The 13,969-nt window shown below is 32.7% G+C and overlaps 1 protein-coding gene across 3 annotated transcripts in view; it reads left to right on the forward strand.

Moving 5' to 3' along the window:
- Nucleotides 1–582: 582 nt before the first annotated feature.
- LOC143054058 (extracellular sulfatase Sulf-1-like) overlaps nucleotides 583–13,969 on the forward strand; it is a 68,486-nt gene continuing 55,099 nt past the window's right edge. For all 3 annotated transcript variants that reach the window (XM_076226922.1, XM_076226921.1, XM_076226923.1), the window contains exons 1-2: nucleotides 583–649; nucleotides 11,487–11,590. The gene's annotated coding sequence lies outside the window, so the exon portion shown is untranslated. The remainder of the gene's footprint in view (nucleotides 650–11,486; nucleotides 11,591–13,969) is intronic.

A 13,969-nucleotide genomic window follows, 5' to 3' on the forward strand; every position in this document is an offset into this window, starting at 1 on the left:
AATGATATACTAGTATGTTTCTAGATGTCAATAACCTTTTCGACGTTTTGATGTTGTTGAATGTTACTTTTTAAGCTTGCATATTAAAATTGATATTTGTACTTTCATGAGAATTTTCTAAAAACTTGTTTTTTTTAAAAACATTATTAAAAAAAGCATAATATCATAAATTGTTAATACTGAAAAGTTTTTTGATAGGAAGTCTGTAAAAATTATGTTAAAAAAATCATAATAAAAAAATTAGTTATAGAAACTGGATTGTATTATTACATAGCAAATACATTACACAATACATACTAAGCAGAGCGTGCAAACCCATATAAAAAACGACATTCTAACTAAAACTTTTAATAAAAAATATCCTATGATTAATCATAAAATGAAAAAAAAATGTATCCTGAAAAGGGTAAATAAAGGTGAAAAAGTCACATCCCAGAGCAGATAATTAATGTTTCCTTTATAGTTGTAAGAGTTTTACTTTTTAAACTAATCTGGAGGATTTTAATCGAATGAGTGAGTTTACACCGATTCGAAGATTTGTGGTTCTCCTGACATTGGAGGAAGTTGTAGTACAGGTAAACGGGTAAAGAGGTTTCTTTCCCCTTTCTCTTACAGGCCCCGACCAAACAAAGCTGCAACAATCAATAAGGTAAATGTCTCTCTATTCGAATTCATACTATTAAACATTAATTGGAAAGAGTACCATACGGCGCCTCTCGAATAAATAATTAAAATTCATTTGTGTTTGTAGCCTGGAGTGTCCTGTGAAACTCATGTCAATTAATTTATCGAACTATAATCTTTATTTTTTTAAATCAAGCTTTGTTTATTAACGTTTCATTATCAAAGCAGTCAGATTTTGTCTGACCGAAAAAGAAATTTGAACTTTTCGACCATACTTTCAACTTTTGAAAAATCCTAAAAAATTTCTATCTGACCAAATGAATTTTTGTCCGACATTTAGTCAGTCAGACAGAGTTTTGGATACAAATACATGTACATGCGGGTTGGTGGTCTATTAGTTAAGACAGATGGCTGAATATCCTGAGTTCGATTATCACTCGGGTGCTTAAAATATCAGTACATCAGAAGGGCAATTTTCACCCTTTCACACACATCTCTGGTACCCAGACTTGAATTTAAGCTAGAATGGGTACTTTGGCATGTTTGGGGGGCCTCGGTTGGTCAAAGCTGTCCCCTACTTTGACCTGGAGATCAATCTTCTGATATCTCTCTGGTTTGTCTGTTTCCACCAAGTGACCCCGTGCATGGTTCCCTGAGTACTTCAGCTTCCTCCATCAATCATAATAACAGACTTCCTGGTGTCCTACATGTAGCACTCCCTTTGTGTTGGGTGGGGATTGATTGTCCTTGTTAAAATATATACTTCGGATAATGGAGGCATTAACCAGTACATACATACATACATGTACATACAATGACAGAATGCATAGGACTAGATTTTATTAACATGTCAAATAAAAAACTTTGGTGTTCTGACCAAAAGTATGGTTCTCAGTGGCTTCTTCCTAAGGATTTCAGGAGACGATTCCATGGACTAGTGTGAGAAAACCAGGAAGCATAATCATGATAACATGCAATTTTATTGCATTTTACAGTCAAACATGGTTAAACAGAAATCTAACTTAACTGTTTTTATACGACCGCAAAATTTTTTTTTGGATCGTACATATAATGTTGTGGTCATCCTCTTTGACATCGTCTGAAGACACATCGGTTTCCGGACAATTACTTTAGTTTAAGTGAATAGATCTTTATGAATTTTTTTCAGAAGGTTTACATGTAATACCACAATAGAAAGGTTGCAGGGTTGGCAAAGTATTACCCGCCCGGGAATTCCCGGGTGGGAAAACCCGGGTTTTCCCGGGCTGGGCAATACTCTCAGAAATGGGGTTCCTGGGCAATACTGGGCAATATGATTTTTTAAGCTTATTTTAACACATACATGACATAAGCTTAAAATAGTAAAGTCTTGGTGTAGTTTCATACATGTAGTATTACAGCTAAATATATACTTTTTATACAGATAACCATTGACAGTCATTTCTAAAAGAATGAAAAATTCAATTTCATTCCCTTCTATATAGACAAAATACAGGATTTGCACATATTTAAAAGGAAACCTTGTTAATTACCAAGCATTGTTTCAATATTAATCCATACTTTGAAAGAAAAAAAAATATTGCAATGTTTTAGTGAATTGTTCATTTCAAATGTTATACATTCATATTGCTAAATAAACACCCTAAGGGGTCATGCCATTAACACATATAGAATTGAAAGGGCTGATTATTGTTACATAAACAAATCTGCATTCTAATCTGAATAATTATTTACTAATTAGTGACAGTACATAGACATTATGTAAATATAATTTTTCTTACATGTACATTTAATTGTTAATCCTTAAGGCGAAGTGTACGTAATTGCACGCCTCTAGCGGAATACGGGATTAAAAACGTTCGTCGTTAGTTACGCAAGTTATCTCCCTTACTCCAAGACAGGACACACGAAAGAGAAACTACTTTCTGCGGTCTATAATGAATCCAACAAGCACGCCTGTGCTGTCTTAAACCTCATAGAAATTATCTAAATAACTCCAACTAGAAATCATAGCATTCTGTGCGTTGTTCTGTGTGCAGTCTGACTTAAAAACACTGTTTTTTTTTTTGTTTTTTTTTTGGTTTTAGACGCGTAGGAGAAGGCATTTCGTGTTTATGATATCATCAGAAAGAAAAAACGCCTCACAACAAAATTATAAACAAATAAACAAATAAACATGTAACATTTTTTCTTCTATTGATATCAAATTAATTAAAATAAAACCTGAATTGACCCAACAATATCGTTTCAAAAAGCCGTAGTCTTGAACGAAAAACACAGTACTCAACGTAAAGTTTTAAAATAGGTTACAAATAATTAATGAAAGACGTGTGAATTTAATTGTTTAATTAAAAAGACTTTGAAATGTTCGTACTTTGTGCAATTGAAAATTTAAGGACATGATTTATATTCATATAAGATATCAGACGATACCAAGAGAATAATTTGACCACTAGTGCAACACTTACAAGTAGGAAGAATAAAGACGGAAAACAAACAAAAAATAAACAAATTATGCCCCAAAATTACTCAGTAACTTAAAAATTGTCTCACTCTAACATTTATCTTAAAATAAGTAAAAATTATTTCATTCAACTCCCAGTTTTCAACTTTTTCTACATGTGCAGAAAATAAACAGGGTGTCTTCTATTCCGTCCGCAATTTATGGGAAAACTAAATCTAAATTTAGAACCATATTGAAATTGAAAGTACACATGTAAGATAAAATATAACATGTCATTTCTTCTTTCACAAATTCCAATTCGAAGAGATATATAGCGAAATCTGTTTTCTTTTATTGTGCCTGTGTGCAGCATTCAAAATTAGAGAATGTAATTTTGAAGTATCAAGTCTCAATTCAAGATTATGAATGAATAGAATATAGAATTACAGGGGGGGGGGAGGGTAGGACCTTTATCGGAACTCCGGGATCGAGTGTTTTTAAGCTCGGGATTTCGGAATTGATCCTTTCGGGATTTAATTTTTTTCAAATTCGGTACCTCGGGATTTCGTGATTTTAAGCCCTAGATTTCGGGATCTGGATCCATCCTTCCCTCCTCTCTCTATTATAGTTAAAGAAAAGAGGTCAGGGAAGTTTTGTGATACTTGTAACTGCAATTTAATATTTAGAGAAATGAGAAGTGAAATGTGTTCAGACTATTACATTTCGATTTTTTTTAAAAATTTAACCCAAGTTTACTGCAAGGGGTGTTTAACGACCTCGATGATTATCCATGAGGATCTCGCACTGGGTTAGCTCTAGGTTTTCACCTAGTTCATGATCATACAAGAATTGAGAAGACTGTGGTTTACTAGTCTTAAAATATGAGACTTTGGAGTTCATATAATTTACATTCAACGTTTTTATCGAATATTTCAAGGCTTTTTGACTATCAATGTTGACCCCCCTCCAATTGATTGGATAAAATGAATGGATTGCCGCCCCTATTTCAAACTGAGGTCCTATAAACTGACTGGTATTCGAATTTGTTAAAAGAAATAATTGGTAGCTCTGACTCATATTGATTCAATACCGTAATGCGAAAAACAATCATTTGTTTCCGCGAATTCCGAACAGTTAGAAATATATTCCCGAGTTTCAATTTGAGTAACTCGAATAATTCAAGCCCTTTCCGTGTCCGATTTTCTCCCAGACGAGAAATGTAGATTGTAAATCCCGAATGCACATTAAAGTATAGGTCCAGCCCGACTTTCGGAAAAGGACTTGTAGATTTCAGATTGATTTCCAGAAATAAAAATCATACAAAAATGTTTCACGCAAATATTCGTCTTCAGACGTGTAGAGTTATACAACGGTTACTAGCCGGTCTGGGTTGTGATAAAAAGAAGATCATGCAATGCATAAAATATATAATATCGTGGCTCAGGGATGTGTTGAATTATAGAGATGCTTATGCGGCACAAAGATAAGATTAATTTACCCAAATGTACTAAGAATTACCACACAACTTAAATTTACTTAAATATTGATTTGTTATCCTGTGCCAGACAGATGGCTGATATTCTAAGAAGAGACCTTGATGGAATGAAGTTTTATGGGAACAAAGATTTTGAAAACACGTCGCAGTGTTTAGATTTTAACAAAAATAAGGCACCAAGGTCGAAAATAGTTCTAGTTCATAATGAAGAAAATGTCAACCGTTTTCTAGCTTGGCGATCTCCGCATGCACCCGAATATAATAGACAAATACAATACAATAGTACACAAAACGTAACTTAAAGAACTAAAGACCGAGCAATATGAACTCCAACAAAACGGTATATATTTCATACAAGTATAGAACTATATGAAGCGTCGTAACTGTTGCAGCGACGTCAATAACGTTGTCGTTGTTTTTTGTTTTTTTACACGCAAAATTCAACTTTACCAGGGTATAGCTTGAAAAGTAGCACGGTTGCTAAGGACTTTCTTTGCACCAATCGATTCCTCAGAAATTTTAGAATCGTCTCATAAATTTAAAAAAAAATCGATTGTCTAATATAATAGAAAATCTTGGAAATGTAACAATTCCTGCCGAATTTCACGATTTTCCCTATATAGCCTTTGTAATTTTGGTGTATGATGCTGTTAACTTCAACAGCTCGTATCTCAAAAACGAAAACGGTTACCCCCTTTTTTTATTTTATTTTCCGATTTATTTTTACAAGTAAAATCTACATGTAAAATTTTTAAAAAATCCATTGTGTAGTTTAATTACGTACACTTCGCCTTAATAGAAGTTATATTTATTTAAAAAAAAAAATTTTGCTTTATATTTACAGTTTTACCAATCCAAACAAACAAAAAAGGTTATATATATCTTGAATGTATAACATTTGTGTTTTATCACTGAATACTCTATAAAATTCAGACCAGTATTTTATATTACCCAGTATTGCCCAGTATTACCCACTAAAACCCTGAAAGGTTGGGATCGATTTTGTGGATGATGGTCCCATCTGTTTAGAAATTAGGGGCCCAAAAGTGGCCCAAAATAAGCCTTTTTCTAGTTTAAGGATAATTAATTGTGTATAAGTTAATTTCAATTGCTTTGAAATTGTACCATAATGTTTAAAACCACAAGTAGAAGGTTTGGATTCATTTATGAAGTTATGGGTCCAAAGTTTAGGAATTAAGGGCCAAAAAACAAGCATTTTTCTAGTTTCAAGACAAAAACTTGTGTGGAATTGTATGGATTTCTCTAAAATTGTACCACAATGTTTCATTTAACAAAGGGGAGGCTAGGATTTAGTTTTGGATTAATTGCCCAAAATATGTAGAAATTAAGGGCAAAAAAGGGCCAAAAAGAAGAATATGCATGTTTCTAGTTTCCAAACAATAACTTGTGTTTAAGTGTATGGATCTCTCTGAAATTGTACTACAAGTTCCATACTACTAAGGAAAGGATGGGATTGAGTTTAAGGGTTATTGCTTAAAGGGGGGGGGGGGGGGGGGGGTTCAATAACTTGGGGGGATTTTTGTTTTTACTATTTTTTGTAAGGGATTCCTTTTCTTTGAAAATTTTCAAGAAGAAATCTTCAATTATGCAATAGATTTTTTAGATCTTAGACCACATTTATTTTGTGACAAAAACCTTTATTATGTCAAAAATTCGATAACAATCCAAATTCAGACAGTATCAAGCTTGAATATTGTGACCAAATTTGCTGCAACCGTTCAAAGTTCTACCACTGCAGCCGTATAAAGCTGCACCCTGCAGAGCACCTGGTCCTGTGTCTTAGTGAAATAATAATTCATAGATGTTCTGCAATTTCATACCAATTGTGTTGTATTACAGTTTGAGATTTTAGATTGTCCAGTGACATGATTGCTTTCTGTAGTACATGTAGATACTTAGCCAGTCCTAGGTGGTTAAGGCAGGATAGTACTTCTTTAGCTCAGTTGGTTAGAGAGCTGCTTTGTACCACAGAGAAAAATCACATTGTTTCCACTGGTTTCAAGTCCTGGTTGAGACAAAGTGATTTTACAATAGAATCCTCCTCCCAGTAACAGTCCCTTAATTGGTATCATTTGTCTAAAATTTTCAAATAGAGATTATGCCTGATCATCTACATATAAGGCAAAACTTTCTGATAGTATTAGATACAACAAACTCTGGCAATATTTCCCAGTAAGTGAATATATAGAATAATTTTGGCAGTTTTCGGATTTAATTTTTAGCTTGCTAGTGTATTAGAGAAGTTTGCTGATGTTTCCGTCATAGAATTGCCTGTTATCAAGTGCTAATCTGATTGTTATCACATGTGATGAAGTCAATCATTGATCAGGGGAAATAAACATCTATTTCAAGACCTTATTCCATCTGGAGAACTACTTTCACATGTTAAATAGCTTTCAATGTAAAGAGATGACATCATAAAAACATATGCAATAAATGTTAATATTGCACATCTGGTGAAATAGAGAATTTTCAAAAGAGATATTCAGATTTAAAAAAAAAGCAAAAGCTATGGCTGACTTTTGACGCTTTTGAAGTCAACAAGCTAAATGCACATTATATCTATAGATTACAACATGGCAATTATTTGCTGTTGATGCAATTGACATAGGCTTTTAATAGGGTACAAATGGTGTTCAAAATTGTATTTCTTAAAGAATGAAGCTAGAAAATTTTAGAGGCAGTTCCTTTTTACTAACTAAGAAATCCCATGCATTTATGATAAAAGTTAATACCAACAGCCCCCCATACCAGTAACGCAGTGGCCTTCAAAAGACTACCACCCCATCTGATTTTGGCTTATTATCATTTTTTTTTCGATTTTGAACTCTAAAAAGGCCAATTAAGTTGTCAAATTTTTATTAACACACATCTGAGTTTATGGACCATGAAATGCATGTTTAAACTCTCTGCTTTCAAGACAGTTTAGCTTGGGCAATTCTAAAAGTAGTATAGAGGGTCATACAGGCCATCAAAGGATGTTGGTTACCATCATGACTACAGGCAGGATTGGGAATGAAGGGGTTAAAGACAATACTCTGATCAACAATACAAGATCTGTTAAAATGACAATACAACCAAAGCAATTGGATGAGTACTCCTTAAGGAGATACTGAGTCAGCCTTAAAAAATCAACTATTTTTTAATAGTTTTTGTTTTCGACATACACATGTTTTTGCAAAAATGCAAGGTGAGAAAAAATGTTTGAGAAATTCATTATAAAAAAAAGATACAATATGATAGGGGTTGAACAGATGGTTTTAACTACCATTCACAGCATTATAATAGTCTTCCATTAATTTAGGAATATTTTGATAAGTTAGACAATGACTCCTTGATTGAGGATATGTTACTCTAAATATCAGCACAACAATGCTAAATCTGCAAATTGCCAGAAGGAAATATAGATAGATATTAAGTCTCCTTTTTATATTAAATAGGCATTTATTTAAGGATAATATCCTTTTGAGAAATCTGGATATCATTTGAATCAAGCATGCATCCCATCGATCTACACTTACATGTACATCAACATTCTTGTTAGCTTGCATTGAACCCAATCTAATTAAAAACCGATCTCTCATCGCTCCTGTTTCAGACTTTCTGATATGTCGCGTGGGAGATCTAACGAAACCGGCTTTGAGGTCACATGTGAGTGAACTAAAAGTTATGAATTTATAAAGATATGCAAATGAGTTGACGACCTATTAATAAGCCAATCAAAAAAGTTTATGAATTATTTTGACTGACGATTTCGTCTAAAATAAAATGAGTTACATCCCTTTGCCTTACGTTAAACTTCCAAGATAGTGGAAGACTAAATTTCATTGGTCGAAAAAGACACACCTACGAGGTCACTCACATGTGACCTCAAAGCGGGTTTCGTTAGATCTCCCACGCGACATATCAGAAACAGGAGCGATGAGAGATCGGTTTTTAATTAAATTGCATTGAACCTTAATCAGATTATTGTGTTAAGAAATTATTACCTCTAACGAACAGTGTTTTAATTGTAAGTCTACTTCTAATGATATAACATATGTATAGTGACAAAAAATACTAGTTATTGTCATCATAAAATTTAAATTAATGAATAAAAACATTTAATTGTTCATAAAGGTATAAATGTGTTTTTTTCTTGACACACTGTACTTCATGGTTCCTGTTACATATACATATAGTAGAATTGAACAATTAATTCCATTATATACTATAAGTACAATGCATTTTTTTAAAAGCTGATGAGGTCTCATTTTTAGCTCATCTGGCCCGAAGGGCCAAGTGAGCTTTTCTCATCACTTGGCGTCTGTCGTCCGTCGTCGTTGTTAACTTTTTACATTTTGAACTTCTTCTAGAGAACCACTGAATGGAATAAAACCAAACATGGCATGAGTGTTCCTTATGAGGTGCTGATCAAGTGTTGTTACTTTGTAGCCGATCCATCATCAAAAATGGCTGCCAGCAGGGGACTTAGTTTAACATAGGACCCTATGGGAAATGCATAAAAATGACATCTTCTAGAGAATCACTGTATGGAATGAAACCAAACATAGCATGAATCTTCCTTATGAGGTGCTGACCAAGTGTTGTTACTTTGTAGCTGATCCATCATCCAAGATGGCCTCCAGCGGGGACTTAGTTTAACATAGAAATGGGAAATGCATACACATGACTTCTTGTAGAGAACACTTGAATGGAATGAAACCAAACATGGCATGAATGTTCCTTATGAAGTGCTGACCAAGTGTTGTTACTTTGTAGCCGATCCATCATCCAAGATGGCCGCCAGCGGGGGACTTAGTTTAACATAGGACCCTATGGGAAATTCATACAAATGACTTCTTTTAGAGAACCACTGAATGGAATGAAACCAAACATGGCATAAATGTTCCTTATGAGGTGCTGACCAAGTGTTGTTACTTTGTAGCTGATCCATCATCCAAGATAGCAACCAGTGGTGGGACTTAGTTTAACATAGGACCCTATGGGAAATGCATATACATGACATCTTCTAGAGAACCACTGAATGGAATGAAACCAAACATGGCTTAAATGTTCCTTATGAGGTACTGACCAAGTATTGTTACTTTGTAGCTGATCCATCATCCAAGATGGCAGCCAGCGGGGGGACTTAGTTTAACATAGGACCCTATGGAAAATGCATACACATGACATCTTCTAGAGAACCACTGAATGGAATGAAACCAAACATGGCTTAAATGTTCCTTATGAGGTACTGACCAAGTATTGTTACTTTGTAGCTGATCCATCATCCAAGATGGCAGCCAGCGGGGGGACTTAGTTTAACATAGGACCCTATGGAAAATGCATACAAATGACATCTTTTAGAGAACCACGGAATTGAATGAAATCAAACATAGCATGAATAGTCCTTTCCTTATGTCAGAGGTGCTGGCCAAGTGTTGTTACTTTGTAGCCAAATTTTATCTGTTTTTATATGATTTCTAAAACCCAAGGAGAGTCAGGTGAGCAATAGTCTCTTGAGAGCCTCTAGTTTTTTCTTTCTGTAAAGCCGTTATTGTATTTACAAGATGAAACTTTGATTATGAATATAATGATAGAGTGTGTTGATTAAGGCCATGATTGAATTGTGTTTTATTGTTTCTAGCATCATCCAGAGATTTTACTGTTGCAAAATTAATTTGCTAACAATAGTCTGTTAATAAAATAAAATGATTGTTTGTGACCATCTACAACTGTCAATGATGTCTTTACACTAAATACATTTGATGTGTACCAATTGATAATTTTAGTTGGGGAAACACGATTTATTTATTAGTTGTAAATAGTTTGAGCTAGGTTTTAGTAATTGTTAGTACTTATTGTTTGGTACTTTGTGCCTCCTATGCCTTTTTTTTGTGGTTATGTGCTTTGTTCTCATTTTTGTAACTGATAATTAGTTAAAGCATTTTTCAACTGATTTTTAACATGCAGAGTTTCCTCTCCCTGATAGTTTAAATTTCAAAACACTTATTATATAAATTTTCTTGTCTTCTATGTAGGGGTTAATGCTTATACACTACAACTCACTAAAGCATGATCAAGCTGTTTACCAACCCCTACATAGAAGACAAGAAAATTTATATAATAAGTGTTTTAAAATTTAAACTATCAGGGAGAGGAAACTCTGTAAAGTTAAAAATCAGTTGAAAAATGCTTTGACTGATTATCAGAATTAAAAAAAAACGAGAACAAAGCACATAACCACAGAAAAAAGGCTTAGGAGGCACACAGTACCAAACAATGAGTACTAACAATTACTAAAACCTAGCTCAAACTATTTACAACTAATAAATAAATCGTGTTTCCCCAACTAAAATTATCAAGTGGTACACAACAAATGGATTTAGTGTAAAGACATCATTGCATTGACAGTTGTAGATGGTAACAAACAATCATTTTATTTTAGTAACAGACTATTACCACTTCCTGTTTGAAGTTTGTTTGTAATTTGCCATTACTGATTGTATAATTAATTTGTTCATGAAAGTTTTTTATGTTTATATATATATTTGCAAGCTTAAGGTAAGGATTTTATAATTGGTCTGAAACTTCATGATTGCAGATGTTCACATGCAGTATGGTTTATTATAATTGAATTTGGACTATTTCAGACCCCCCCCCCCCCTCTTTTCCATCAAACACTGTAAAACAAAACAGGCTGCATTCATTAAATCAAAATGAGGAAACAATTTATTTGATTATTTAGGTTAAAGATTATTAGACCATACAATTTAACTTGACCTCTTCCAAACAGTAGTCTACATACCAGACATAAAGACGTTTACACAATCCTTTGTATCTATAAACACACAAGTCAATACCCTCGGCCTATCACAAGAGTTCACTTGGTGGTAAATAGATGATGTTATTTTGTTTCAGAAGAAAAGAGTCACAGTGGCTGAATAAAGAATTTAATCAGGAGTGTACAATGATCAAATCTAAATTGTTTACTGTCTGAAGAACAGGATAGTTTACCCTGTGGGGTAAGTTGTTTTAGATTACGTCAATTTATTGTATTTTTATTCTACATTTAACTATACAACAAATATTTAAATTATCAGGAGTGTAAAGAAAAGAAACTTGTGTATTTCTTATTTTTGATTTCCTTTTTTTCTCTTGAAGAACTGGAACATACATTAACATTATTTTTAGATAATGTAAGAATGTTAAAAGCTTTGTTAGTTTTATAGCTTATTATAACCAGACATGATTTGAACATTTTTATGAGTAAAATCATTTCATATATGCCTGTTTAAAATTTGGATTTTGTACATTTTCATATTGTTGTGTATTTACAAATGATTTATGCAGAGAAAATATGGATGTAACTTAAGAAATCCAAACTTTTTTTCTAAATAAACAAAAACCAATAATCAGCTGATGATGATTATAGTCTGCTACTAGTTACAAAACAGAATATAAAGTTTGAACTTTTACATATTTATATAGCATAAATTACAACATAAACAGACCCATATTCAAAACTGATTAAGCAAACTATATTGACACAAGGCCTTCATTTGTAACAGGTACATGTATGTATAAAAGACATGCACTTAGTACTGTCAACACTTGATATATTAAAATGTAATAAGTATTTACCCTCTACTATAAAGGCCAATACAGTACTCATCTTGACTTGTTAGTAATTGTAATATGTTGGTGTTGAAGGGTGCCATTCACTTCGTTGTTCGATTGTCTGACATCAATTTTCACAAGATTGTACTCTAATTTTGGAATGTTCAATCTGAATTTATATTTGCACAGGTAATTTCATTTAGTTTCAAAATTTTTGTGAATTGGTCAGAAAGAAAAGAATTAACACAGATTTTAGTTATCTTTAAAGGGGTTTTCCAAATTTAGAAATCTAATTATTTTGGGTAGAACATTTTGATTTCTCAAAGCCTTCTTAGACTTCTTATGTAGCTTTAAATGATAAATGCCTAAACGTTTACATTGAAGTATCACTCCAAAAATTGGCTTGATCTATGTTCCTGCTTTAACTTGTTTAAGTTTGTTATTACATCATTTTTTGGAAACCACTTGAGGTAGATTAATGGTAATTGGTATGATGTTGTATTAGCATTGGCAGATTTCATTTCCTTGAAAATTATTTGGCTGTTACCTCTCAGTAATGGTCGATTGACTCTTAAAATTTTGCATAGTTCACAAGTTTGTGATGATGTCAGTTTTAGTTGAACCAAATTAGCTTTTGTAAGCTGTTGTATTAACATTGGCATTTCTGTTTTCAAGAAAGGTTAGATAGCCCTGCAATTTCAGTTATGCTTCATTGACTTTTAATGTTTTGCATAGTTTACATGCTACAGTATTATCATTTTAATTTCTACATAAGCTTTATACTATTAGAAATACATTAGAAGAGACATATCTATGTTTCAACAGTTTATAACTTTTGCTGTTAGGAAGTTTTGGTCCTTCATGGAATGAAAAATCATGTTTTTGTATTTTCCATTAAAAAACTTGAGAACCAATCCTTTTGAAATTTCTTATGTTGTTTCTAATGACAAAGTGGAAGTCAAGTTTGATTTTGACAAGTATCAAATTAAATTTTACTTTTAAATTACAGTACACTAACCTATAGTTGTTCATTTCTGTACTATGGTCCCTGGTAGATAGTTGTCTCATTGGCAATCATACCACATCTCATTCTATATAGAAATTTTATTTATTAGCAAAATTACCAGAGTTGTCAATGAAATCAAACAAATTATATGATTTAATGAGAGATAATTTTCCTATACAAAATTGAGAGAAAACAGTGAAAATGTATCTTTGTCTGGTTTGTTTCTGTTTGGTAGAATTTTATGAGGGGCCAATACAATGATTAATAGCTTCTATGTCAAAAATGGTCCTTTTCAAATTACCATTTTTTTTGAATTTTAGAAATACAGTTAGGGAATTAATTCTCATTTAGAGAAACTGTTGTGCCTGACTATAGGAAGCAAATGACATGTGCTTGGTGTATTTTGTTGGATATGATAGTTCTTGAAATTTGAAGTGCAGTGACAATACATACAGCCTGTTCTACTTATAAATTGTCTCCTTTGTCCAAGAGTTATAATAGGAAACAAAGTATATAATTGATCTGGTTACATTGATTTACTTTTCTTGATAACAGAGTTATAGAAGAAAAGATATTCATTTTATCAATAGTACAACTCCTATTGCATGTCTCATTCAATGTGCAGGTCTTGAAATATACAAGAGAAGTTGTATTAAAACTTTTATCTTTTATTCATTTAGCATGAAATTCAATAAGGATTCATAAAAGATGCAAGATGTTCGTGGTGTACACTTTTGTGTTTTCATTATCCCTAGTCGATGGAACAAAACATATTATT

The sequence above is a fragment of the Mytilus galloprovincialis genome, chromosome 12, assembly GCF_965363235.1.
Source record: "Mytilus galloprovincialis chromosome 12, xbMytGall1.hap1.1, whole genome shotgun sequence".
NCBI lineage: Eukaryota > Metazoa > Mollusca > Bivalvia > Mytilida > Mytilidae > Mytilus > Mytilus galloprovincialis.